The following is a 25,295-nucleotide window of genomic DNA, read 5'->3' as shown; positions in this document are numbered from 1 at the left end:
TTATAATAATTGGACCAAGACATTGAGATGTCTTTTTCATATAAAAATCTACACTTGTTTACTAATTAATCTTTCACTTCTCTAATACCATTAACTATCTATGAAACATAACTCTCATGGCAGGGAAAAATTGATACTTCTCCCTAAAATAGCCTACAGATTCACTTACGTCATTGAATGCATCTCTTTTATCAGCTACTCTCATTATAAAACTAATCAACTAGTCAATTCATCAATACAATGTTTCAGGGCAATCTATAGTTTCATTGTCCATCATGGACCTTCTTTGATTACAGTTGCTACTTATCAAATAGCAGTCAGTGGATATCTTAAACAGACCACCCCAAAACATCATTGCCTCGCTTATTCACATTGGTCCCACTCTTATACACATAAGGAGCACTGTGAAGCTTGTAGCTTCTCAGAACAGTACAAAGGTCCATCCTGGGAAGTACAAAGAGGAGAAGGCAAAATCAACACTGAGATAACCCCTCCACCTGAAGCACAGCTTAGGGTCTCTTGTACATGGACCTCATTGTTGTAATCATACTGAACCAGTAGTCATCGTCAATCCATTCATAAAATTCCCTTTCATGATTCACTTCTGCATTTTCATTGAACAATTTATTTGTTCATTGATTCTAGTGAAATACATGATTCAAAAAACCCAAGACCAAGTTAGGTAAATCCCTCACTTATTCTATCTTTAGTTGGTATGCTTGATACTGTTCATTATCAGTCATCATCTCAAATCCTATTTGAGAACTTATCATATTTAATACATAATAAAGTACAAAAAATGTTTTGGAACAAGGGCCCCAAATCAAAATAAGACTTCAGTTACTCACAGGGGTGTTCCACATGTTCTCCATTCCAACACATTCTTAAGCAATCAGTGAGTCCATTTTGAAGAAGGTGAAATAGAGACCATAAAGAAAAGAACAGTTCTCCATTAGTCTTTCTTTTTAGTCATCTGCTAACATAGTCATGTTGTCCATTAATGTGCAATAATATGTACTCATTTTCTACCAATATGACAAATAAGCCTACACATGACACAAACCATTGGCTGTCACTGGTAACTATCCATATCCTCCCCAGCTGAAGGCACAACACAGTAACTGCTGGCCATCCATCCCAATCAGTATCAGTATTCTTATTGTGCATTTAAACAACAAACAGTACTGCTATTTTAAAAGAAGTGTAGGGGAGTAGTCGCTGGTAGGCTGTTCATGCCCCAGTGGATGCCCTAATCGAATGCACAAATGGGCAGCATTAATTAGACTCAATGAGTTATACTTTAAAAGTTTTGTTTTTCTTTAAGGAATGACATGATGTTGGGAAGATGTGTTTAGGGATCTTAGGGGGAACTAAAAGGAGGGAGTTAGAGGTGGATATGGCCTAGATGCATTGCATATATGTATGAAATTATTTAAAGATAAATTTTAAATGTTATTCTTTTTTAAAAGTATTATTTATTCATGAACACGAAGGTAAGAATAAAGTCCTTGTATTTTCCTGAAAGCTGTCAACATGATCATGCCTTGAAGGCCCACACATGAATTATTCATCTTTTCTGACTCACATGTGACCACCTCAACAATGGTTCTGGGTCATGACTCTTTCTTCACAGTCATCTACATCTGATTGCTATTTAACTTATTAATTCACTAATAACAATAAAATTGGAACTATGGATAAAAACTCAAAAGCAAGAACCTTAAATGTGCTTATCTTCTATACAGACAATCATTTGTTGTCTTAGATTCTTCTTTGACAAATCATCATACTACCTGTATTAATTAACCAGACCTCAGCATTTTGGGCTTATACCACACATCACCACAACTCATTAAACCCTCATTACCATCATTGGTCCTGGTTGGGACCTCTTTATTCACACTAATTTACATGTGTTTATTAAAGAAGTAATTTAATTCAATAGTCATAAATTTAAAAACTATGGTTCATGAAATCTAAGAGCAATAAGTATTCTTTGTGCCTTTAGGATTGTTGGCCATACTCATATCATGTTCTCTAATTATCATCAATGAATTTATAAGTGTAATATTTCATGCTAATTCCATATTTATCATTTTCCACAGTTGGCCTTGTTGGGACTTCTTTAAACTTTTAATAATGTAATAAATGCTTCAAGAAAAACTCACAAGCTCATGAACATTAATTCTCACTCACATTGGTCTCTGTGCTCTCCACCCATGAACAAGCAGCATGGCAGAGTCCTCCATTAACTGGAAAGCACTGTTCCTTAGAGAAAGAACAAAGAATGTGAGAAAGACTATCCCCAAATAGTCCTTTTTCATCCTCTTCACTAATTAATTCATTCAGATATTTATTGGAATTTTTGTGTTATAAGAACCTATATCAAAATGACCATCTTTGTATGTGACTGCATTTTTAAGTATGACACATGTTCATAACATTAACCATTATTTTTCGGTACACTGCCTATATGATCCTTAATAAAAAAAAAAAAAACTTGGGCTTTTGGCCCATGCTTTTTCTTAACATACAACAATATAAATAGTTTACACTAATATTTGTGCTTCCTTGCATGAATTCATAGCAGGGCAAGGCTTTGATTTATTTACTTATATATATGTTGATTAGTCTACAAGCAACTTACATAGATAAAATGAAGCATGTAAATAGAAAAATGAACCAAGGTCCTGGACCAGTGAGATGGTTCAGTGGTAAGAGGCACCTGCCACCAAGTCAGATGACCAATCTCTAGGAGCCACATGGTAGAAGGAGAGAACTGATTCCCAGAAGTTGACCTCCACAGGCATATGCTATGGGACAAACTGTTCCACTCTTCGCAAGACAAATAGATGTAACAAACAAGATCATTGTATATTCCTAACTCTCTTCCACACTATCATTAACAAGACAGGAATTGAGCAAGCTCATGTCTGTCTTGAGCTTCGGTCTCTGACACAGACACAGAGGCACAGACAATGGAGTAGACCTATGCCATTAAGTCACCACCATTGGTCTTGCTGTGGGTCCAACTTCATTCTCATCTAAAGTTGTTTATTGGTTGGCTCATTGATTTACTAATAATAAATGAATTAATCACAAAAGCTCAAGGATGTCACCCTGACACCCCTGCCATTTGTCTTGGGAATTAATCTCTAATTGAATAAGGCCCTCTGTATCAATTATCCTCATGGTTGACAATATCAATGAATCAAGGTATTTTATACAATTCCTATTCATTCTTTGGACCATGTTTGTCTTGGAAGAATTATATTTCCTATTTATTTTAATGCTACAATGAATATATTAAAAACAAACAATCAAACCAAGAACTCTGTTATAGTGAAGTGAATGCTCCTACCCTCAGAGGCAATGGTAGGGACCAGAAAGCTGAGGAACACAGAAGCCAGTTCGCAGTTCAGTCTAGGATGTCAAAAGCAAAACACAGTAAAAAGGAGATTAAGACCATGTTCTTTTATCAAGATACTTATGTGTATATGAATTTGAAGTAATATATGTTAATACTTATCTGACTTTGCCAGTATGCTACAGGCCTCCTACTCTCATCTGTCTACATTTGATGTCTGTGGTAGTAGTCACATTTATCTGTGTACAGTAAAAGAATATAGTTGCATAAAAACAATCTAAGGAAAAAGGTCCCTTTGCATTCTTGGCATCCACATGTAGGAGCCCTTTAAACATAAATGGTACATTTTATCTTGTCTTTGCTGGACCTGACAGCATCAAACAATGTACCCACTGTGGGATTCATATACCACCAGCAACAGCAAACATGGTAGGACCCATTTCTAGTTATTCTCGTCTAGCTTATTGTTTAATTAGTTAGTAAATCTCTAATGACAATATAATAAGTATCTATTAATTATTAAAAACTCAGTTAAAAAAAGCCTTGATGTTTTATCATGGGCTTCTTGGGGGGTGGGGCTAGTTTGAGTACACGTTCACACTAACTATCCTTGCTGCTCTATGCATACACTAAGAATGGGCACAGATATACTCCTTTTTTTCATCTTTCCTTGCTTACTGTGTACATTGAGTAATTGGACTTTCTTAAAGGCAGGGACTTATATAGTTCTGTGTAGCCTCAACCTCACTACACAGTGAAGCAGACCCTGATAAAATTGAGACATTTCTTCCACTGATCCTGGTATCTTTGAATCACTGTGAAATTACTTGGATGTATATTTCATAGTCTATTAAGAAGAACAAGACACCATTGAACTTCCATTAATCCAATGCAAGAATACCAGCCATCACTTAGATTCTCTGCCATTACTATTAGCCATAAGAAATACCTCTGAACATTTGTCCTTTGGCCAATTATCACTATTTATTAGCATTAATACTGTTCATAGTGTTCTCTTTCTCATTTTGCTATAATTATATGATACTATGCCCCTTTCAAATTTACTTATTTATAATTATATATTATTCTTTATACTTTTAAATCACTCACAATAAAAAACATACCTCTTTAACATGTCCAACCAAGTGTTTTGATTGTACATCCTCTTATTGATTTTCTGACTACAAAATAATCAAAACCTGTGAAAAACAAACTCAGACAAGAGTCTTATGAAATCACGAATCTATCTATAGCATTCATTCTGGAGTGGGCAACAGCTCTAATTATTTTCCTCTGGGGTTTCAGTGTTCCAGATGCACTTCACCACCTATGACTCACACCAGCAGTGATATTGATCCAGGGTTTGGCTACTTCATTTCTTATTATCCAGCCTTGCTTACCAATTAACTCACTAGCTACCGGTGAATAATCAAAAGTCTACACTTTAATACATTTTAAACATTAATCTAATACACTTTAAACATTAATGAACCTTAGCTAAGTCTTTATCTAGACAATCATCTGCTGCAATGATATATAACTCACTTGTGACCCATTAAGGTTTCATATATGGACTGACCAATGTAATACTACATACCAAGTCTATATTTACCATGGCTACTTTCATTCAATTGTATTTAATAGATTCCAACTAGAGAGTATATATACATTAAAACTTATACATTATACACTCTTTATAGATACATTAAAACTCACATCAGCCGGGCGGTGGTGGCACACGCCTTTAATCCCAGCACTCGGGAGGCAGAGGCAGGAGGATCTCTGTGAGTTCAAGGCCAGCCTGGGCTATAGAGTGAGTTCCAGGAAAGGCGCAAAACTACACAGAGAAACCTTGTCTAGAAAAAACAACAAACAAAAAAACAAAAACAAAAAACCCCAAAACCCCTAATATTAGTTGCTATGCTCTAAACCTATAGAGTTACTCACATATCAATGGTTATAGATGAATCTCGAACTCAGCTCAAATGTGTCCTTTTCAAGGAACACAATGTAGAATACTTCATTTAAAAAATATGCCCCTGTCACTCTTAAGTCTTTGCTTCCATGTTTATGTGATAATTGAAGTATTTCCTTTTTGATATTTATATTTTCTGGATAGAATGCACAAATATGTTATTATTTATCAGTATTGAGAGGGTCATTAACACGAAAGTGTATTTTGACCAATGACCAACTTCTTTGTTAGTGCTGGGGATGGAACCAGCACCGCGTGGACACTTAGCCAGGGCTTTAGCAATGACGGGGTTTCATTTCCCTGTGAACACAGACACATATGTACACTTTCCTTAGCCAAAAAGACAACACTCTTTAGCCTTTTCTTTTTTCCCCGTTAGTAAAAGAATTGCTTTTACTTTCCTTTTTAAAAATATTCATACAAGCATATGATGTGTTTGGGTCGAATCCACTCCCATTCCACATGGACTTCACTATTCTCAACATCTTTTATCTTATGATGTGGTTTAGACAATTAGGTAAGCATCCACTCACTCATATTATTTATATATATTTCCATCGATCCTTCCATTCACTTTCAATAATTGTACTTCACACTTTTTAGTGATAGAAAAAAATCATTTTTATTGAAAATATATTTTTATACAATATATTTTATTACAGTATCCTCTCCACCAACACCTCCCAGATCCTCCCCATTTACACACCCACCCAAATCCATACCCATTCTTTCATTCTTTCATTAGAATAAAAGCAAGCATCTAAAGTGATGGGGAGGAGGAGGAGAAATAAAAAAAAACAGAAGAATTACAAGAAACTAATTCAGATGCTGAGGCACATACATTCACATACATAGAAAACTCTTCAAAAATAAAATCAGAAACCATAATAGATAATCAAAATGTCCGTAGGGTAAAAAAAATACCCAGCAAATCATTGCACATCACAAAAGCTTCCAAAAATGCCAGCAAGTTCATTTTGTGTTGGCCATCTGAGCCAACACATCTGAGGGTGTTTTATATATCAAGTGAGATTCCATTGGAGAAATACAGTTTTTCCTCTGGGAGAGGTTATCAATTACAGATAGCTTCTGGGTTAGGGATATGGGGTTGTGTCCACTTGCCCTCTCAGTGCTGGGAGCTCATCTGGCTTAGACCTGTACAGGCCTGTGCATGCTGCCACAGTCTCTATGAGCTCATATCTGCATCAGTTCTGTTGTATCTAGAAGGCCTTGCTTCCTTGGTGTCTTCCATTGCATAGATTCATACAATCTTTTCACCTCCTCTTCCAGAGGGTTCCCTGATCCCTGAAGAGAGGGATTTGATGGAGACATCTCAGTTAGAACTGAGTGTTCCAACATTAAAGGGAATACTTTTAAAAATAGCATATTCAGGCAAATGAGATGTTACTACTCTAACTAGTTTCAATGTGCCCACCACAGAGGCATCTGCTGCTGTCTTCACCACATTGATGAATAGGTGCACAAAACAAAAAAGGGGCTTGAAAATATGGTGCCACGTCCTTGCTCAATTTGCTCCCTCATTCGGATGTCCGTTAGCTTTCCTAACCCCAGATGACTGCGCATGTGTGCTCATCACTGCTATTCATTGGTCTATTGGTATTCATAATAATTCCTCCACAGACTACTTTCAATCATTAGCCAAAAAAAGGAACATTCTTAAAGATTGTTTTTCTTTATTTCTTTGTTTCTGTGGTACTAAAGATAGAACCCAGGGCTTTACACATCCAAGGCAGAGTGCTACTACTGAATTAGCAACTGCCCTTGTCCCCATGGCATCCTTAACTGGTTTCATTGTTTTTAATTATGCTGATAGACTAGCTTCCTTCATGACATTTTCATAATTGAATGATGCTTTACTAATGATATGAACATTTGTTTACTGACCCTTTTTCTAATGTTAATACATAAAATTATAACAATAGAATAAAAGCATATGAACACTACCCTTGTATCTTTTCACCAGCTTATTAATAGAAAATTACCAACTGCGGTAGTAACTCAAATTTCCTTTGATTTAGACTTTTGAATCTAGGATATCTGGTATTCACCATGTACAAATTATAGGTGGTGGTAACCAGGTATTTTTTTTATTGGTTCAGGTCAAACCTTGTACAATATTGTATATGAACATGTGTTTATGGTTGATGACACCTGCTGTTTACTGACCATTGTAAGCACATCACATATCTACATGCAATATCCTCTAGGAAAACATTTAAAAGGTCATCTGTAATTATTACTCACAATTGTAGCTGGGATCCTAAAAACACAGGCAGCTTAAGAACTCAGGAGCAGGCAGGATCCATTTATTGTTCTGGAGCTGGCATTTCTGAGAAGTACAGAGAGACAAGAGAGGACTGAGATGCTGTTCTGCCCATTCAGTTTCCCTATCAATTATCCAAACATGGTTACTTTCTCTTCAGAAACAGAAGAGCACTGAATTTTCTACTAATAAGCACATTGACCATTACTTCTGTAATCCATGTCATCAGACAGAAGGAATGTATTGGAACTGCTAATAAAAAGCCAACACTTCCAATATATAGTAGTAATGACTTCCATCCTCATTCTATAACTTTAGTAATAGTATGATGCCCCCTGACTTACATTTCTATCTTATGAATCTATTGATTCTTCAGGGATTTATTTGCAATATAGCCAAAATCCATTAACACTACCAGCAAGGACATGATGTGTTCTCTATTCACACATCTGTGTAGAGAACCACTTCTAAGAGTCAGTGTGGACCTCAGACTTCTAGAACTGTAATTATGATGTAGGCTACCAGTGGTCATTGTTGACCCAAGATAGGTCTCTTCCTTTTCCATTAATTTCTACATTTGTTTATTAATTAATCTACAATTTTCTTAATAACATTTAGGTGACTATTAATCACAAAAAAATAAGAATGAGATCCTTAAGCCATTTAGAGCATCTTTCACTACATTGAGGAGATATCTTTTTTCTTTGTTGTGCTCACTTATACAAATATTGATTAATTGCATAATGTATGGTGGTCATGATTATTTCTTAGTCAGCCATAGTTGGCCCTAGTAGATTCTGAATGATGCTTAATCTTAAATCTTAAAGAACCTTAACCTTAATCTTAAAGAACCTCCCAAACTAAGTCAAGGGATTTTACCATACTCACATTGGTCTCTGTGTTCCTGACACATAGGGTAACTGTGGACTTGGTGCCCAGAATATGAATATCATTCAGAAAGCATCTATGCTGACAGTACAAAAAAGAAAACTTGCAAAAAAATTATATTCTATCCATTTATTCTTTGATTTTGTCTTCTATTTTTAAGTCAATTGGGTAGGAAATATATTGTCATAGTTTGGTTTACTTGATAAAGTAATAATGAATACTCAAGCCCTGAACAAAACAAGGACTCACCATTATTTTTACTAAATGCATTGTTCTTAGCTAGTAATACCATTAAGCCATTCATTTCTAAACATTATGTCTTCCATGCTTATTACTATTTCTCAACTGGCATGATTCCCATGCAGAACAATGCTGAGCTGCTTGATTTTTATTTATATATTTGCATAAGAATTCTTTAATTGACCGAATTTTAAAAACAAAATGAAATCTAAATATTGAAAATATGAATAACATACTTGACCATAACTAACAAGTTGTCTAGAATAAACACATATACACTAGATGCCTTAAGGTATGGAACTCAGACTTCCAGACCTGTTGTCATGATCCACGGCTCATACCCAACAAGATGTCATCACTGATCCAACCTTGGCCTCTAGTTTCTCTGATGAACTTATATCATTCTTTAGTAGCTGGTTACTTATTCGCTAGTGAAAACCATATAATTATGAATCATTAAAACCAGCTATATATAGGCTGCTTCATGCCTTTATATCAATCTTAATTTCAAAATATTCATTAGCCAACCAAGTGTTTCATGGCCACATTGTATTTCTCACTGGGCCATGGGTCCTTGGATTCCATACAATGCCTTTATGAAAACAGGGCAAAGACTTAAAAGCAAGACAAGAATTTTGACTCACATTGGTCCCTATGCTCCATGAACCCGGTGATCAGTGATGAAGGCATCTATTCTGAGAGTACAAAATAAAACAAAATATGAAGGGATCCTTCTTATTATGTCTCTGTTCATTTGCATGTTATCTTTTATTTCATTAGTAATTCAAGAAAGGCCAACTCAAAAAGAGCAAAATGGTATATTTGGAAGTTTTTGATGTCATAATGCTTTGTCTGAGCAATTTTAACCTTACTGGTCTTAAATTTATATATTATTGTTTCCAATTTTGTGTTTTGTACAGGTTTGATGAGTGTATGTTTGTCTCCACATGTAGAGGTACTTCATTTGCTTTTTCTTTAGTTTATATGGCATCAGTTAAACATGTTGTCAGAAAAATATTACCTTGTTTTGTATATATAATTAGAATTCAAGCTACAAAATTATGACTTAATTGGTAAAAGCCTTATGAAGGTATTTTTATCTAATCATAAAAGTTGAAAGTTATTCACATCTGCAACTATGATCATGGACATAAGCTTGCTCTTTTATGATGTGGACCTCAGACTCCCAGATCTACAGTCATGATCCACAACTCATATGGCACCAGTGGTCATCACAGATCCAGCCAGCACCAGCCCTCCTTTGCTCGATTAATTTCTGCATGTTTGTTGAGCAATTGACTACAAGTACTATTGGGATATTATGAATCATAAATATCTCAGGACAAGATCCATGACTTTATTTGAAAGCTACTATGATTCTTTAGACATGATGAAGATCTAATTTCATTGCACATTCTTTATTTGACAATTGTATTTTCAATGTTGTGCTTCATGCACATGCCACATTTTCCCTTTGGCCATGGATGCCCTTCCAGGATAGTAAGAAGTCTTATATCAGTACAAGAATAGCCATTAAAAGCAACACAAACCAACACAAGAACACTTAATGTACTCACACTGTATCTATTATTACGAACCCAAAGAGCTAATCATGAAGATCACAACCAAAGGAGAATGTGTAAATCAACTTTGGGGGAAATCCATCCCTAGAGTACAAAGCAGAAGAGAATATAAAAAGAATGACATTCTGTTCACTGCTCCATGCCCTCTGTTACTTGCCTTACTACCCATCTCTTATCTCATCTCTTATCACTCATTTAATTATGTGTGTCATGGTGATATGTCTTTTATGGGGGGGAAATTAGACATGGTTGTCACCCTAACAAGAACATAGACTATAGTTATAATTCATGTGGTATCCTCAGACATGCTGTAAGAATAAACCATTATATTCAGTCCTATTAACCCTCTTGGTATGAGATTCTGTCTAATTAAAACATGCCAACAGACATGCCAGAATGGTTGGGGAAAACCCATGAGGCCTCAACCCTACACAAAGAACAACAAGCAACTGAAGAATTCTGAGACTGGAAGAAATAGTCTTCAGGGAAGAGCACACCAATTGTTATCCAATAATAAAAGGTCAGCCCTGAAAATATATGTATGAGTAATGGCATATAAACTGAGATTGTATTTATGATGTGTGTGTGTGTGTGTGTGTGTGTGTGTGTGTACATGTAATGTATATGCATGTAACAACATGAATTTGAGTAAGGCCAAGGAGAGGTATATGAGAAGATTTAGAGGAAAGAAAGAGAAAGGAAAATGATATAATTAGATTATAATTTAAGAACATTTAAATGTCTTAACAACTCACCTTTATTCATATTTTTATTAAGTGTAAGAGTGGATTATCTGCTACTAGGTTCGTGGGTATAAGCTAGAAAATTGATGATGTGGACCTCAGACTAAGACTTGAAGTCACGATCCGACTCATAAGCTACCCACGGTCATCATTGATCCAACATCATCCCTCCTTTTCTCTATGAATTTCCATGTTTGTTGAATGATAGCTCATTATTACTTTTGAAATAATCATCGATCACAAATATCTGAGGCAAGATCCCTGAGTACACTTCAGTACTATTCAGGATCTTTTGCCACATTGTGTATCTCTTTGATAATACAATCTTAGTTGGGCACAAATTTTTGAAACATTGTTTTTCACCCAAATGCCATGCTAACAGTTTGGCCATGGGTGTGCTTCTAGATAACAAGAAGCATGTCATCAATACAACAAAGAGTCTGTAAATGAATATTGACTATACTCACACTGTATCTATCCTATGAATACAAACAGCAGATCAAGAAGCTCATGACCAAGGAATGTGTGTAAAATCAGCTTGGGGGTATCTGTTCTGAGGGCACAAGACAAAAGAGAATACAAAAAGATTGATTTACTCACTACATACCCATGCAGTCTATTCACTTGTATTACCCCTTTCTTTTATCCCTATGTAAGTGTGCAATACGCTATGATGCATTTTTTTTTTTTTGTGAGAAAACAAATGGCCAAGGCTCTGAAGCAACAAAGGACATTGCCTACAATTTTAGCTCATCTGGCATCCTCAGTCATCATGTCTGAATGAACTACTGTGTTAAGTATATACTTTTAGTACTCCTGCTGTTCAATATTACCTTGACTAGAAAATAGCTTATCAATTAATTTTTATTTATATTTTTATCTAATTATAAAAGTAGAATCTGTCAGTAGGAACATGGGTATAAATTAGGTCTTTTATGATGTGGACCTCAGATTTCCAGACCTGTAGTCAAGACCAATGAGCATACACAACCAGTGTTCATCATTGATCCAACACCAGCTCTCCTCTTCTCTATTAATTTATAAATATTTAATAATGAAATTTATCATCATACTACTGAGATTATTATGAATCACAAAAATCCAAGGGCAAGATTCTTAAATATACTTCAGTGTTCTTTTGACATTATGAGAAGGCCTTTTGTTACACAGTCTAAATTTGACAAAATTTGTTAAATGATGTATTTTTGTACACATGAATACTAAACATATTCATATCTATCCTATGAATATAAATAGGGGCTCACAAAACCCATGACCAAGGGAGAACATGTAAAAGTCGCTTTAGGGTATCCTGAGATTACAAAGCAGAAGAGAAGTTTTCCTATCCATATGTTCTGTGTTCTTAAAATCACCCCTCTTCTAACCACTCCTCTAAATATGCAGTACACTATTTTGAGTTCTTTCTGAGAAAGTAAATAGCTGTGGCTCTGAACCTCTAAATAATATCCCCTAAAATTTTACTGAAATGGCATGGCATCCTCAACCATCAATTCTGAATGAGATACTATTGCTGGATGTATATTTTAATACTCTTTTTGTGCAACTATGCCTTGATTAGTGGTGGTGGCACTGGACTTTAATCCCAGCACTTGGAAGGCAGAAGCAGTAGGAATCGCCGTGGGTTCAAGGCCAACTTAGTCTATGGAATAAATTCCAAGATAGCCAGGGATGCACAGAGAAACCCTATCTCAAAAAACAAACTAAAAAATTAATTTGGAGGGCGGGTGGGGCGATGTGTTTCAAGACAAGGTTTCTCTGTGTAGCTCTGGCTGTCCTGGAACTCACTTAGTAAATTAGGTTTGCTTCAAACTCAGATCAACTCACCTCTGCCTCCTGAATGCTGCTATTAAAGACATGTGCCACCATGCCTGACCCATAATTATTTTTATTGCCATTTTGTCTAATTTAAAAAGTAGGTTATTATTGACATCACTAAGATCATAAGTATATATTAGGTATTTTGTGATGTGGACCTCAGACTCCCAGACCTATAGTCATGATACACAACTCATATGAAACCAATGGTCATCATTGACCCTACATTAACCCTCGTTTTTATGTTAATTTATTTTATTGAGCAATCAGTCACTAGTATTATTAAGATGATTATGAATCATAAAAATCTAAAGACTAGATCTTTAAGTATACTTTAAAGTTCCTTGGGTTCTTTTGACATAATGAGTGTCTCTTTCATTACACTTTCTTAATTTGATAAGGTTTGTTAAATATTGGGTTTCATGCACAAGCTATATTAATATTAACCCTTTGGCCACAGCTGCTCTTTCAGGATGATGAGGAGAACATCAAAACAGGAACAGACATTAAAAGCAACACAAACCAACACAAGAACACTGAATGTACTCACACTGTGTCTTTATAACAAGCCCAAAGAGCTGATCAGGAAGCCCCAAACCAAAGGAGAACATGTAAATCAAGTCTGGAGGGAAATCCATCCTGAGTACAAAGCAGAAGAGAATATGAAAATATTGACATTCTGTTCACTCATCCATATACTCTGTTTACTTGTCTTACACATCTCTTATCACTCATATAATTATGTATGAAATTATGAAGAATTTTTCATGCAAAAACAAACATTACAGAGGCTTTGAGCTTACTGACAACATTGCCTATGATTTTACTTCATGTGGCTTCCTCAGTCATTCTGACTGAAGTATTGTATTTTGCATGCATTATTATACACACTTTCTGTAGTTAGGTTTTAATTGGAATGTGCCTTGACAATTTATTTGTATTTACATTTTTGTCCACTTGTTACAGTAGACTATCACTCATATTTTCTACCAGGTCATGGGGGTAAAGTAGATATTTTATGATGTGGACCTCAGACTCCCAGACCTGTAGTCATGATGCATGACTCATATGGCACCAGTGGTCATCACAAATCCAGCATCAGCTCCTGCTTTCTTGATTAATATCTGCATTTTTATTGAGTTAGGGATAATTACAAATCACAAAAAATCTAAAGACAAGATCCATAAGTATACTTTAAGATCTCTTACTATGCTGAAAATCTTTTTTGTTACATATTCTTAAATGGACAGAGTTTATGAAACACTGTGTTTTATCTACTTATGATGTTAGCCATTTGGCCATGGTTGCTCTTCGAGAGGGGAAGCATTTCATTAATTCAGTGGGCAGTCTTTAAGAGTATTCCAAACCAATACATGACCACTGACTATACTCACTCAGTGTCTATGCTCTGAACATAAGTTTCACATCCTGAAGCTCACAACAGAAGGAGAATGTAGCAAATCAGCTTTGGGGAATGCATTCTGAGAGTAAAACAGAAGGCAATCCAAAAAGATTGATATTCTGTATACTTATGCATACATTGTGTTATCCCTCTCTCTTATTACTTATATAAGTGCTTATTACTGTTTGATGTGTTCCTCTGAAGCAATCAAATGGCCACAGCCCTGGCTCTACCATGAACATTGCCAATGATTTTAGGTCATATGTTACACCAAATCAAGAATATGAATGGACTTCTGTGTTTGGCACATATATTTAGTATTTTGCTGTGGAAATTATAACTGAATTGGAAATTTACTTAATCAGTTTGTTTATATTTTATCTAACTGTAAAAGTATACTATTCCTAACATCTGTTATTAAGATCACGTGTATATGCTATTTTTTGACGTGGATCTCAGACTCCCAGACCTGTAGTCATGATCCACAATTCATATGGCACCAGTGTTCATCAGTGATCCAACATTAACCCTCTTCTTTTTTATTAATTTATGCATTTTTGTTGAACAATTGATCACTAGTACTATTGAAATAATCATAAAAAACTAATGATATGATTATTGAGTATACTTAAGAGCTCCTCAGGATTTTGCAATGTTGAGTATCTATTTTGTTATACATTCATAATTTGACCAAATATTATTAAATACTGAGTTCATGCACATTGCATATTAATCATTTGGCAATGACTGCTCATTTGAAATGATAAGCAGGCTTTATCACTACAGGAACAGCCACTAAAAGCAACATGAATGAACACATGAACACTGACTATACTTACACTCTGTCCATATTATGAGCCCAAAGACATGACCACGAAGCTCAAGACCAAAGATGTATGGAGAAATCAGCCTGGGGGTCTCCATTCTGAGAGTATAAAGCAGAGGAGAGTATAAAAAGATTGATATTCTGTCTGCTTTCAATATCCATCTCCTCTTACCACTCATTTGACAATGCAATACCAGATTGCGTGTTCTTTTTGAGAAAACAAGTAGCTGAGGCTCTGACTCGACCTAGAATATTGCCTCTAATTTTAGCTCATGTGACATAATCTGTCATCAAGTTTGATTGAACTACTATGTTTGAAATGTATTATTAGTACTCTTTCTGAACAATTATGCCTTGATTAGAAAATGCATTACCAATTTACTTTTATTTATATTTTATCTAATTGCTAAAGTAAACTATTCTTAACATCTATTACTAAAAGCATGGGTATATGCTAGGTATTTTATGATGTGGAACTCAGACTTCCAGACCTGTAGTCATGATCCATGACTCATACGCAAGAAGAGGTCATCATTGATCCAACATCAGCCCTCCACTAATCTAGTAATTCATTTGTGTTGAATGAGGAACTATTACTAGTACTACTGAAATTATTATGAAATATAAATATAAGGACAAGATCTTTAAATATACTTCAGAGCTCCTTGGGATCTTTTGCCATGGTGAATCTCTTTTGTTACATAGTCTTCATTACCAACAGTTTTTGTGTGTCATGCACCTGCCATATTAACCCTGTAGTGACAACTGCTCTTCTCGGGCAGTGCACAATTTTGCAAAGCACACAAAGCTAACAGAAGAACATTGACTATACTCACACGGTGTCTATATTGCAAGCACAAAGAGCTGATCAAGAAGCTCACAACCAAGGAAGAGTATGTAAATCAGCCTGCGTGTGTTCATTCTGGCAGTACAAAGCAGAAGAAATTATAAAAAGATTGATATTAGCTTCACTCATCCAGGCATTCTGTCTGTGTGTCTTTCCCCTTTCTTTTTAATTCTCATCTAAGTGTCATTATGCCATTTCTTGTTCTTCTTTACAAAACAAATGCCAGTGCCTCTGAACCTACCAAGAACATCAGCTTTAATTATAGTTGATAAGACAATCTCAACTATACTATTAGAAAAACTGCTTTGTTTTAGCATATATGATTAGTAGTTGTCTCATAGAACCATGTCAACTTTAAAAATTCCGTACCAACATACTTAGTTTTTATATAATTGTAAAAGTAGACTATCACTCATATTTGCTTCTGGGATGTGATACATAATCTACATATTTTATGATGTGAACCTCAGACTTCCAGACCTGTACTCATGATCCACGAATCATATGCCATCCATGGTCATCATTGATCCATCATCAGCCCTCTCCTTCTCTATTAATATCTATACTATTATTGAGCAATTGGTCAATAAAAATGTACTATTAAGATAATTATGAGTCACAAAAATTCTAAGGAAAATATCCTTGAGTAGATATCGAACATCTACAGGGTCTTTTACCCTCTTGAGCATTTGTTTAATTTTAATTTTTAATTTGGTAAAATGTTGTTAAGCACACTACTTCACACAGAAGCTTAATTTACCATTTGGAAAAGGTTGTTCTTTTAGAGGAAGAGCAGTAGTTCAACAATAGTGTACGTAGTCGTTAGAAGGTAACCAAACCCAAGACATGAACATTGACTACACACAACGGTGTCTGTCTTAGGACCACAATGACCAGAGCAGGAATCTCACAACCAAGGAAGAATATATACATCAGCTTGGGGTTACCAATTCTAAGAATACAAAGCAGAAGAGAACACAAAAAGATTGATATTCACTTGATTTATCCATGAATTATGCCTACTTTAAATTACTCCTCTCCTTATCAGTTCTCTATGTATATAATACACTACCTTGTATTCTTTTTAAGAAAACCAACACTGACCCTCCCAAGAACATTGCTTATAGTTTTAGTTGATATGGCATGGTATTCTCAGCCATCAAATCCAAAGGAACTAATGTTTAGTGTCCATTTTAGTACTATTGTTGTAAAATTATGTCTTGATTAAAAAATGACTTCTAAGTTAATTTTTATAATATTTTATCTAATTATAAAAGGAAACTACTCTTAATACCTATCACTGAGATAATGGGTATATACTAGGTATTTTATGATGTGGACCTCAGACTTTGAGACCTGCAGGCACAATCAACAACACATACAACAGCAGTGGTCATTGTTAACCTAACATCACCCCTCCACATCTTATTCATTTATGAGCAATTGACCACTAACACTCCTGAGATCATTATATATCAAAATACTCTAAAGACAAGATCCTTGGAAACTCCAGATCTTTTGCCATGATTAGCGTCTGTTTTGTTATACACTCTTAATCTTGAAAAATGTTTTAAACACCCTTTGATGATGGCTGTTCTCAGACAATAAGAGGGTTTTTTAAAAAAATCAATATATGCACCATCAATAAAAACAACATGAACCAACACATCTATGCCCTCTACTTGCGTGTCTTGCCACTTTCTTCTTACCCTTCATCGAATTATCTATTGCACTAATATTTCTGTTTCTTGAGAAAACAAATAGCCATGGCTTTGAAATACCATGAACATGCTTTAATTATGGTTTATATGACATCCTTAGTCATATATTGATATATATAATTAGGACTCTTCCTGTGAAGTTATGTCTTAATTGGAATATATGCTACAAAATTGTATTTGTATTTTAAACTAACTGTAAGCATAGATAATTGCTGCCAGCGATTATGGTATAAGCTAGAAAATATGATGTGAACCTCAGACTCCCAGACCTGTACTCATGATCCATGAATCATATGCCACCACCAGTTATCATTGATCCAACACCAGCCCTCCTCTTTTCTATTAATTGCTATGTGGTTTTGAGTAATTATTCATAATATTAAGATAATTATGAATCACAAAAATCTAATGACAAGGTCTTTGAATATAATTCAGACCTCTGTAGGATCATTTGTCCTATTGAGTTAATCAATTAAGATTTATACAATCTTAATTTGGGCAAATTTTGTTAAACATTGTGCTTCACACAATTGCCATGTTTATCATTTTGCCAAGATTGCTCCTCCATATTATACGTAGTGCTCCAACAGTACAATGAGCAATCTGTAAGTGACATAAACCAAGACATGAACACTGACAATACCCACACATTGTCTATCCTACAAACACAGAGGCTAGATCATGAGGTTCAGTTCCAAATCAGATAGCATAAAATCAATTTGCTGGATATCCATTCTGAAAGTATAGAACAAAAGAGGTTATAAAAAGATCAAAATTCTGTTCTCTTATCCATGCGAGCTATCTGCTTCTCTTGCCTATTTCTTCTTAACTCTCATCTAAGTGTTCATTACTCTATGAGATTTTTTTCTTAAGAAAACAAATGCTTATAGATATGCCCCTACCAAAAACATTGCTACAATTTTACTTTATGTGGCATCCTAGTCATCATTGGTGAATATACTACTGGGTTTGGGTATGTATAAGTTACACTTTTGTGGAGTGATGTCTTGATTGAAAAAGGACTTACTAATACTTATTACATCATGTTATATTATTATTATATTAATTTATAGTAATATTAATATTCATCTAATTATAAAAGTAGACTATTCGTTACATTTTGAGTCACAATAAAGCTAAGTACGAAATTCTTGATTATACCATCCTAGGATCATTTGCACAGGTGAGTGACTTTTTTATTACACATTCCCAATTTGGCAAATTTTTTTTAGACATTGTGTTTCATCCACAAGCCAGATGATGAATAGTTCCTTTGTCAATTCACGAACAGTCATTAAAAGCAACACAAATCAAGAAAAGAACACAGGATCTACTCACACATTCTTTATCTTTCATACATGAACAGTGAACTTCAAACTTCAGGACAAAGAAAAATACGTAAAACAGCTTGGAGGTATCCATTCTGAGAGTATAAAGCAGAAGAAATTATAAAAAGATTGGCGTTCTGTTTACTTATCCATGCATTTTGTCACTTCTCTTACTCATTCATTCTTATCATCCCTTATCTAAGTATTCATTACCCTATGGTATACTGTACTTAAGAAAACCAATGGCCAAGGCTTTGGTCCTACCATGAACATTGCCAATGATTAAAGCTCATGAGGCATCTTCAGTCATCATGTCTGAGTGAATTACTCTTTAGTATATACATTTAGCATTATTGTGATGGGATTATGTCTTAATTAGAAAAGGACTTCTAAATTTCTTTTAATTTATATTTTACCTAATTATCCCTAAGATCTCTCACTAAGATAATAGAATACACTGGGTAGATTGTGATGTGAACCTCAGACTCGCAGACCTGTAGTCACAATCTATGACTCATACAGCACCCATGGTCATCATTGATCCAACATCAGCCTTCCTCTTCTCTATTAATTTAGGCACATTTATTGAGCAATTGATCACTACTACTACTGAGATAATTTTAGCTCACAAAAAAAATCTAACGACAAGACCCTTAAGTATAATACAGAGTTCCTCCATATCTTTTGCCAGGACCTTTTTCATTACATATCCTTAATTGGACAACATTTTATCCAATCTTGTGTTTCAAACACATACCACATTCAGTATTTTCCATGGTTGCTCTTATCAATACAGTAAATGGCCTTTTGAAGCATCATGAAGTGACATCAGAATGCAGACTGTATTCACACTGTGTCTATTTTACTGTCTGAAACAGCTCATTATGAGGCTCATGACCAAGACAGAGTGTGAAAATCAGCTTGGGTGTGGAATCCATTCTAAGTACAACACAGAAGAGATCATTAAAAAAAATGACATTTTGTTCACTCACTTATGCACTCTGCTTGCATGAATTAATATCTCTTTTTTATACAAACCTAAATATGTATGATACTGTGATGTAGTCTATTAAGAATAAAAACACTGGACATAGCTCTGACAATACAAAGAAGGTTGCTTATAATTTTACTTCATGTGGAATCCTCAGTCATGCTGTGCTTCCTGAGCTACTGTGTTCATGAATATATTATCAGTACATTTAATAATATATTCACTAATACATTATTAGAACATTCACTGTGGAATTATTTTCCCAAACATATTTTTATTTTATCTATATGAGTATTTTTTATCTACATGCATATATGTGTATCGAATGGGTATGATGCCTACAAAGGCCATAAGAAGGAAACAGATCCCCCAGAACTAGAGTTACAGGCAGTTGTGAGATGCTATATTGGTGAATGAACCCAACGTGGGTCATATGCAAGAGCAGCTAGTTCTTCTATCTACTGAGCCATCTCTCAAGCCCTAGAATTATTTTTTAGTTGGAGAGTGTCTTACCAATTTAGTTTTGTTAATATTTGTGTCTAATTATAAAAGATTATTCCTAGCATCTGTCACTGAGATTATGGGTATAGATTAGATCTTTTAGGATGTGGATGTTAGAGTCCTTAGACCTATAGTTATGATCCATGACTCATTATGGCACCCATGGTAATCTTTGAACCAATACCAACCCTTAAAATCTACTATTTTAATTTCTATAATTGTTTATTAACTAATCCATCATTTTACATGTAGAGTCCTGTGAGTTGCAAGGGCCTAAGAATGAGATCTTTATGCATGCTTCATAGCCATGCATGTGACCTATTTTTGCATTTCCAGAGTGATTGTTACTTTTGTACATACTAACTAAGCAAGATTCCACTAGCAATGCTGAATTTATCAATCAGCTGTTACACCATTTAATGACTAAAAATTAGTCTATATGCTCTGGATACATAAACCTTGGGAACAAAGAAAAATGCAACAGTGCCCTGGGCTCATTAATTCTGAGAGTGCAAAGCAGAACAGATTAAAATATATGCATTGCATCTGATCATTTTTACACTTCTCTTTCAATGTCATTAACCTTGAAGGATTTAAATTCTGGGGAGATCTTTTGTTTTGGTTTCTTTTTCTTTTCAGTCAACATTAAATAACACTGAACATGCACCAAGTCCTAACAAGCACTTAACAGACGTTCTTTTTCTGTACTTTTCACCAAAGTTTTAACAATTGTTTTAATTAGTTTTATGGTACTCTACTAGTTTTTTGGTCAACATGATATAAGGTCTACTCAGTTGGGAAGAAGGAACCACAAATAAGAAAATGGTCTCATCAAATGAGCCTATGGGCAAGTCTGTGGTGCATTTTCTTGATGAATGACTGGTGGGGGAGGGATAAGCCCACTGTAGATGCTGCCTTTCTGGGCAGGAACTCTTGGGGGCTACTAGAAAGCAGACTAAGAAAGTTATAAAGAACAAGTTGAGTTGCTCCATTTTCTCTGCTTCAGTAAATGCTTCCAGGCTTCTGCCTTGGATTCCTCCCTGACATTCCTTGAGGAAGGACGACAAGGTGTAAGATTATTTTAAACCATCTCCTGAGTTGACCTTGGCCATATTAATAGATGCTCTAAGTAAGGTATTTTGCACATATTTGTAGAATTTCTATTATGTATTTATTTTCATAACTGATGATGAATAACAACAGTCATTACTTTGTGGTGCAATGATTACTTCAGTAGTCTGAGGTAAAAAATATAGTGAAAATTAATTAACACAAATATCCTTGACTGTGCCTAACATCTGTACCTAGAACCCATGTATAAACCACAGGCTTTAGGATGTAGACTTCATACAAACAGACCATTATTAGCGGTCCATAATCAAAATGGCACAAGGGTCATCATATATCTGACATGAATCCTACACGTTTTGTTTCATTTCTATTTTGTAATAATCATCAGATAACCAGGGTTTATAAAAGCCTACACTGATATTCTTAAATATACTTTAGAGCTATTTATAGGACCTTTGGTCATCCAGTGTGCCATCATATTGATTCTAAATTTACATATATCAATAAAATTTGTCAAATGTTGCATCTGTCATTAACCAGGGTATCATACTTGAGGTATATGTAACAGTAAGTAAAATCATTCATCGTGACACAAGAACATGAACTCCATCTCCACAGTCTGGTATACTCCCAACACCCAAGGCTAGCCAGGACCCCTATGACCAAGGAGGAAGGGTAACTCAAGGTTGAGAATACCACATAGAGTTGAAAAACAACACAGATTATGCACATCATTATATTCTATGACACTTGTGTTCTTTATTTTATATTTTACCAATCTAATTGCATGAAAGCATGATACTTTCTTCTGAATATCCTCCATTTATTTACAATGGACTTCTGAAATTTGACATATATTCTTAATAACCGTCAGGACATCATTTTCTTAAATTGAGACTACTCTGCCCTCTTTTATACATATTTTAGATTAATTATAAGAATGAAAATTCATGAAGATGAATATCAAAATAACATAATATACCACTCTGGATATCTCTTCCACAGATGAACACAACTTATGTTCTGATCTGAACCCCAGACCTACAATGATGAGGTACTGATGACATACAGGAAGTGGTCACCACTTACCCAACACTGCCCAACTCCTTCTCGCCCACATTCTATATTTGCATTGCCTAAATATCTGTATCTTTCAATATTTACATAACAATTAATCACAAAATCCTAGCACAGGATCCTGATGTTTGAAGGTATTGAAAAGATCTTGTGCCACCGGGATTATCTTTTCTCTTAATTTTGGAAATTGGTAACATTGTGTGCTTTGTCATGTGGAGTGGGCACAAACTTATAGTTGACCTGATAGGAGCCTCTGCAAGCCTTTACCAAGATAGGAATGTTCTATGAAGGCCATGCAAACAAAGAAAACAACTTTGACTCCACTTACTTCAGTTCCCTTGATCCACATGCAAGAGGGCAGGGCAACCCAGGATCTTGTAGCCCAGCAATCATGTGTTACCCAGCATACATCCATGGAGTACATAGCCGGGAAGATAATAAAAACATTGATATTTCTCAAATTATTTCTACATTTATCCTTTTTATTATTTGTTATTTAGATTTTACATTGTTATGATAGTGTCTTAAGAAATCAAGTAAGATTCAAAATTAAGGTCTTGACCCTCACTGGGGCTTAATCCACTAATTATACTTTCTATGTGAACTTGGATAAAGTTTATATACATCTTGATGCCAATTATTTCTTAACAGACTTTCATAGTATCCACAAATAATAGTAGCATTTGTGGTAAAATATTTATTTACTAGTTGAACAATGCCTCAAAAATTTATCTTCATTTATATTTATGTAAATATTTATAAAATTTTCATTGATACAACAAAGAAAATGCATGATGCTAATGACCACTATGTGCCCCAAATGCCTAAATTTTATTCCCTGGCTAAGAGGGGCACATAGGATGTATTGTGATATGAACCTCAGACTTTTAATTGTAGTCATCGTCCATGACTAATATCGTCAGAACAAGTCATCATCGGTACGTGTTAGCCTTCTTCTTCTCTAGTAATGTGTGTATGTTTTTTGTTTAACATATTAATTCAGACACAATAAAAGTGCCTCTGATATTATTTTGTTCTTCCGAATAACAAATCCCTTGCTCAGATACATTCAATACTCTATAATACAGAGCATTTCGCTGAGCAAAACAAGACAATAATATTGAATATTACTCACACAAGTTTTGGGTCTTCACGTAAACACCGAGAGGAAGTGTAGAGATTATGAATGTGGCCCAGTGTTTAAAGCAGACTGAAGCCAATCCTTCTGAGGGATGAGCACTGTGAATGATGAAAATTTCATGACTAACTAATGTAAGCTTTGTAAAACACTTTCTGTAGATGTTTGTGAATCTGTGGTAATAGATACGTACTTTCATTAAATAAAATTTGTGTCAGTGGATGTGGTTCATTTAAATGGGTATTGATTTTAGCAATATTTTTCTAATATTTTAAGAAAATAATGTCACCTTTTCCTCCTTTTAAGTATTAAAGCAAAGACCCAAAATGAACTGTGAAGCTAGCAGCTATGAGCACAGATTCCAGGATGTAGAACGCAGAGAGATAAGCAGCCATTTCTTGATTACCTGGGCATGACAGGTGCTTGTGTGTCCATTCTGAGGAGTATAAAGACAGATATACTAAATGAATGGACAGAAGGGGAGTCTCAGTTTATACTCAGATTTTTATAGCTAAGTGAACCTAAACAAAATTGATTGGGATTAACCTTGTGTTTGTTGTATGCTAAGCTCACTGTAAAAGCTAATGAGTCTCCATTGGATACTAGATATAAAACAAAGATGACTAGACTGCTACTCACAACTCCAGGGAGGCTACCTAGAAAACAGGACCCTAAGAAAGACACAGGAATCACCCAATGGCAGAGAAATGGATGAGATCTACATGAACAACCTGGACATGAGTGGGGGTAATGAAGGGCAAGGTTCGAGGGAAAGAGAACTTAGGGGAGCGGGAGATCCCAGCTGGACCAAGAATAGAGAGGGAGACCAAGGAATAAGAGACCATGATAAATGAAGACCACATAAGAATAATAAGAAGAAAAGTGCTAGAGAGGTCCCCAGAAATCCACAAAGATACCTCCAGATAGACTACTGGTAATGGTCAAGAGAAAGCCCAAACTGACCTACTCTGGTGATCGGATGGCCAAACACCCTAACTGTTGTGGTAGAACTCTCATCCAATGACTGAGGGAAGCAGATGCAAAGATCCATGGCCAGGCCCTAGGTGGAGCCCCGGGAGTCCAACTGGCGAGAAAGAGGAGGGATTATATGAGTGAGACCAAGATTGGAAAAAGAACAGGGATAAATAGCCAAATTAGTGGAAACACATGAACTATGAAACAATAGCTGAGGAGCCCCCAACTGGATCAGGCCTTCTGGATAAGAGAGACAGTTGATTAGATTGAACTGTTTAGGAGGCACCCAGGCAGTGGGACCTGGAACAGTCCTTAGTACATGATCTGGCTATTTGGAACCTGGGGCTTATGCAGGGACACTTGGCTCAGCCTGGGAGGAGGGGACTGGGCCTGCCTGGACTGAATCTACATGTTGAACTGAATCCCCGGGGGAGTCTTTGCCCTGGAGGAGATGAGAATGGGGAGTGGACTGGGGGGAAGGTGGGTGGTGGGTGGGAGGGGA

At 35.4% G+C, this 25,295-nt stretch overlaps 2 long non-coding RNA genes, 11 other non-coding genes and 2 pseudogenes across 62 annotated transcripts in view; all 15 read right to left on the bottom strand.

Moving 5' to 3' along the window:
* Nucleotides 1-1,511: 1,511 nt before the first annotated feature.
* LOC114684507 lies at nucleotides 1,512-5,156 on the bottom strand. The gene is made up of 2 exons (XR_003733350.1): nucleotides 3,362-5,156; nucleotides 1,512-2,268 (listed from the first exon to the last, which is right to left on the bottom strand). It is a non-coding gene; the product is annotated as an uncharacterized LOC114684507 (long non-coding RNA).
* Nucleotides 5,157-6,316: 1,160 nt separating this feature from the next.
* LOC114684504 overlaps nucleotides 6,317-25,295 on the bottom strand; it is a 137,813-nt gene continuing 118,834 nt past the window's right edge. For 33 of the 50 annotated variants that reach the window (XR_005092812.1, XR_005092841.1, XR_005092806.1 and 30 more), the window contains 11 exons: nucleotides 24,782-24,902; nucleotides 19,051-23,919; nucleotides 16,752-16,943; nucleotides 15,981-16,066; nucleotides 15,158-15,243; nucleotides 13,467-13,555; nucleotides 11,548-11,633; nucleotides 10,332-10,421; nucleotides 9,399-9,449; nucleotides 7,608-7,692; nucleotides 6,317-6,647 (listed from right to left, as the gene is read on the bottom strand). This is a non-coding gene — a long non-coding RNA (uncharacterized LOC114684504). Of the gene's footprint in view, nucleotides 6,648-7,607; nucleotides 7,693-9,398; nucleotides 9,450-10,331; nucleotides 10,422-11,547; nucleotides 11,634-13,466; nucleotides 13,556-14,310; nucleotides 14,398-15,157; nucleotides 15,244-15,980; nucleotides 16,067-16,751; nucleotides 16,944-19,050; nucleotides 23,920-24,781; nucleotides 24,903-25,295 lie in introns of all 50 variants that reach the window. The other 17 variants (XR_005092810.1, XR_005092849.1, XR_005092828.1 and 14 more) reach the window with 16 other exon arrangements.
* On the bottom strand, nucleotides 8,106-8,168 carry LOC114684549 (annotated as a pseudogene).
* On the bottom strand, nucleotides 9,049-9,120 carry LOC114684521. The gene has a single exon (XR_003733373.1). It is a non-coding gene; the product is annotated as a small nucleolar RNA SNORD113/SNORD114 family (small nucleolar RNA).
* On the bottom strand, nucleotides 9,926-9,997 carry LOC114684540. Its single transcript, XR_003733387.1, has one exon. It is a non-coding gene; the product is annotated as a small nucleolar RNA SNORD113/SNORD114 family (small nucleolar RNA).
* On the bottom strand, nucleotides 11,172-11,239 carry LOC114684539 (annotated as a pseudogene).
* LOC114684522 lies at nucleotides 12,021-12,091 on the bottom strand. Its single transcript, XR_003733374.1, has one exon. It is a non-coding gene; the product is annotated as a small nucleolar RNA SNORD113/SNORD114 family (small nucleolar RNA).
* On the bottom strand, nucleotides 13,069-13,140 carry LOC114684519. The gene has a single exon (XR_003733372.1). It is a non-coding gene; the product is annotated as a small nucleolar RNA SNORD113/SNORD114 family (small nucleolar RNA).
* Nucleotides 13,940-14,011, bottom strand: LOC114684516. The gene has a single exon (XR_003733369.1). It is a non-coding gene; the product is annotated as a small nucleolar RNA SNORD113/SNORD114 family (small nucleolar RNA).
* LOC114684528 lies at nucleotides 14,767-14,838 on the bottom strand. The gene has a single exon (XR_003733379.1). It is a non-coding gene; the product is annotated as a small nucleolar RNA SNORD113/SNORD114 family (small nucleolar RNA).
* On the bottom strand, nucleotides 15,615-15,686 carry LOC114684551. Its single transcript, XR_003733390.1, has one exon. It is a non-coding gene; the product is annotated as a small nucleolar RNA SNORD113/SNORD114 family (small nucleolar RNA).
* Nucleotides 16,451-16,522, bottom strand: LOC114684517. The gene has a single exon (XR_003733370.1). It is a non-coding gene; the product is annotated as a small nucleolar RNA SNORD113/SNORD114 family (small nucleolar RNA).
* On the bottom strand, nucleotides 17,961-18,032 carry LOC114684552. Its single transcript, XR_003733391.1, has one exon. It is a non-coding gene; the product is annotated as a small nucleolar RNA SNORD113/SNORD114 family (small nucleolar RNA).
* Nucleotides 19,514-19,585, bottom strand: LOC114684518. Its single transcript, XR_003733371.1, has one exon. It is a non-coding gene; the product is annotated as a small nucleolar RNA SNORD113/SNORD114 family (small nucleolar RNA).
* Nucleotides 23,553-23,623, bottom strand: LOC114684538. Its single transcript, XR_003733386.1, has one exon. It is a non-coding gene; the product is annotated as a small nucleolar RNA SNORD113/SNORD114 family (small nucleolar RNA).

Source organism: Peromyscus leucopus, chromosome 14 (assembly GCF_004664715.2).
Source record: "Peromyscus leucopus breed LL Stock chromosome 14, UCI_PerLeu_2.1, whole genome shotgun sequence".
NCBI classification, from domain to species: domain Eukaryota; kingdom Metazoa; phylum Chordata; class Mammalia; order Rodentia; family Cricetidae; genus Peromyscus; species Peromyscus leucopus.
The sequence above is the reverse complement of the archived record's forward strand: the minus strand, read 5'-3'. Positions and strand labels throughout refer to the sequence as shown.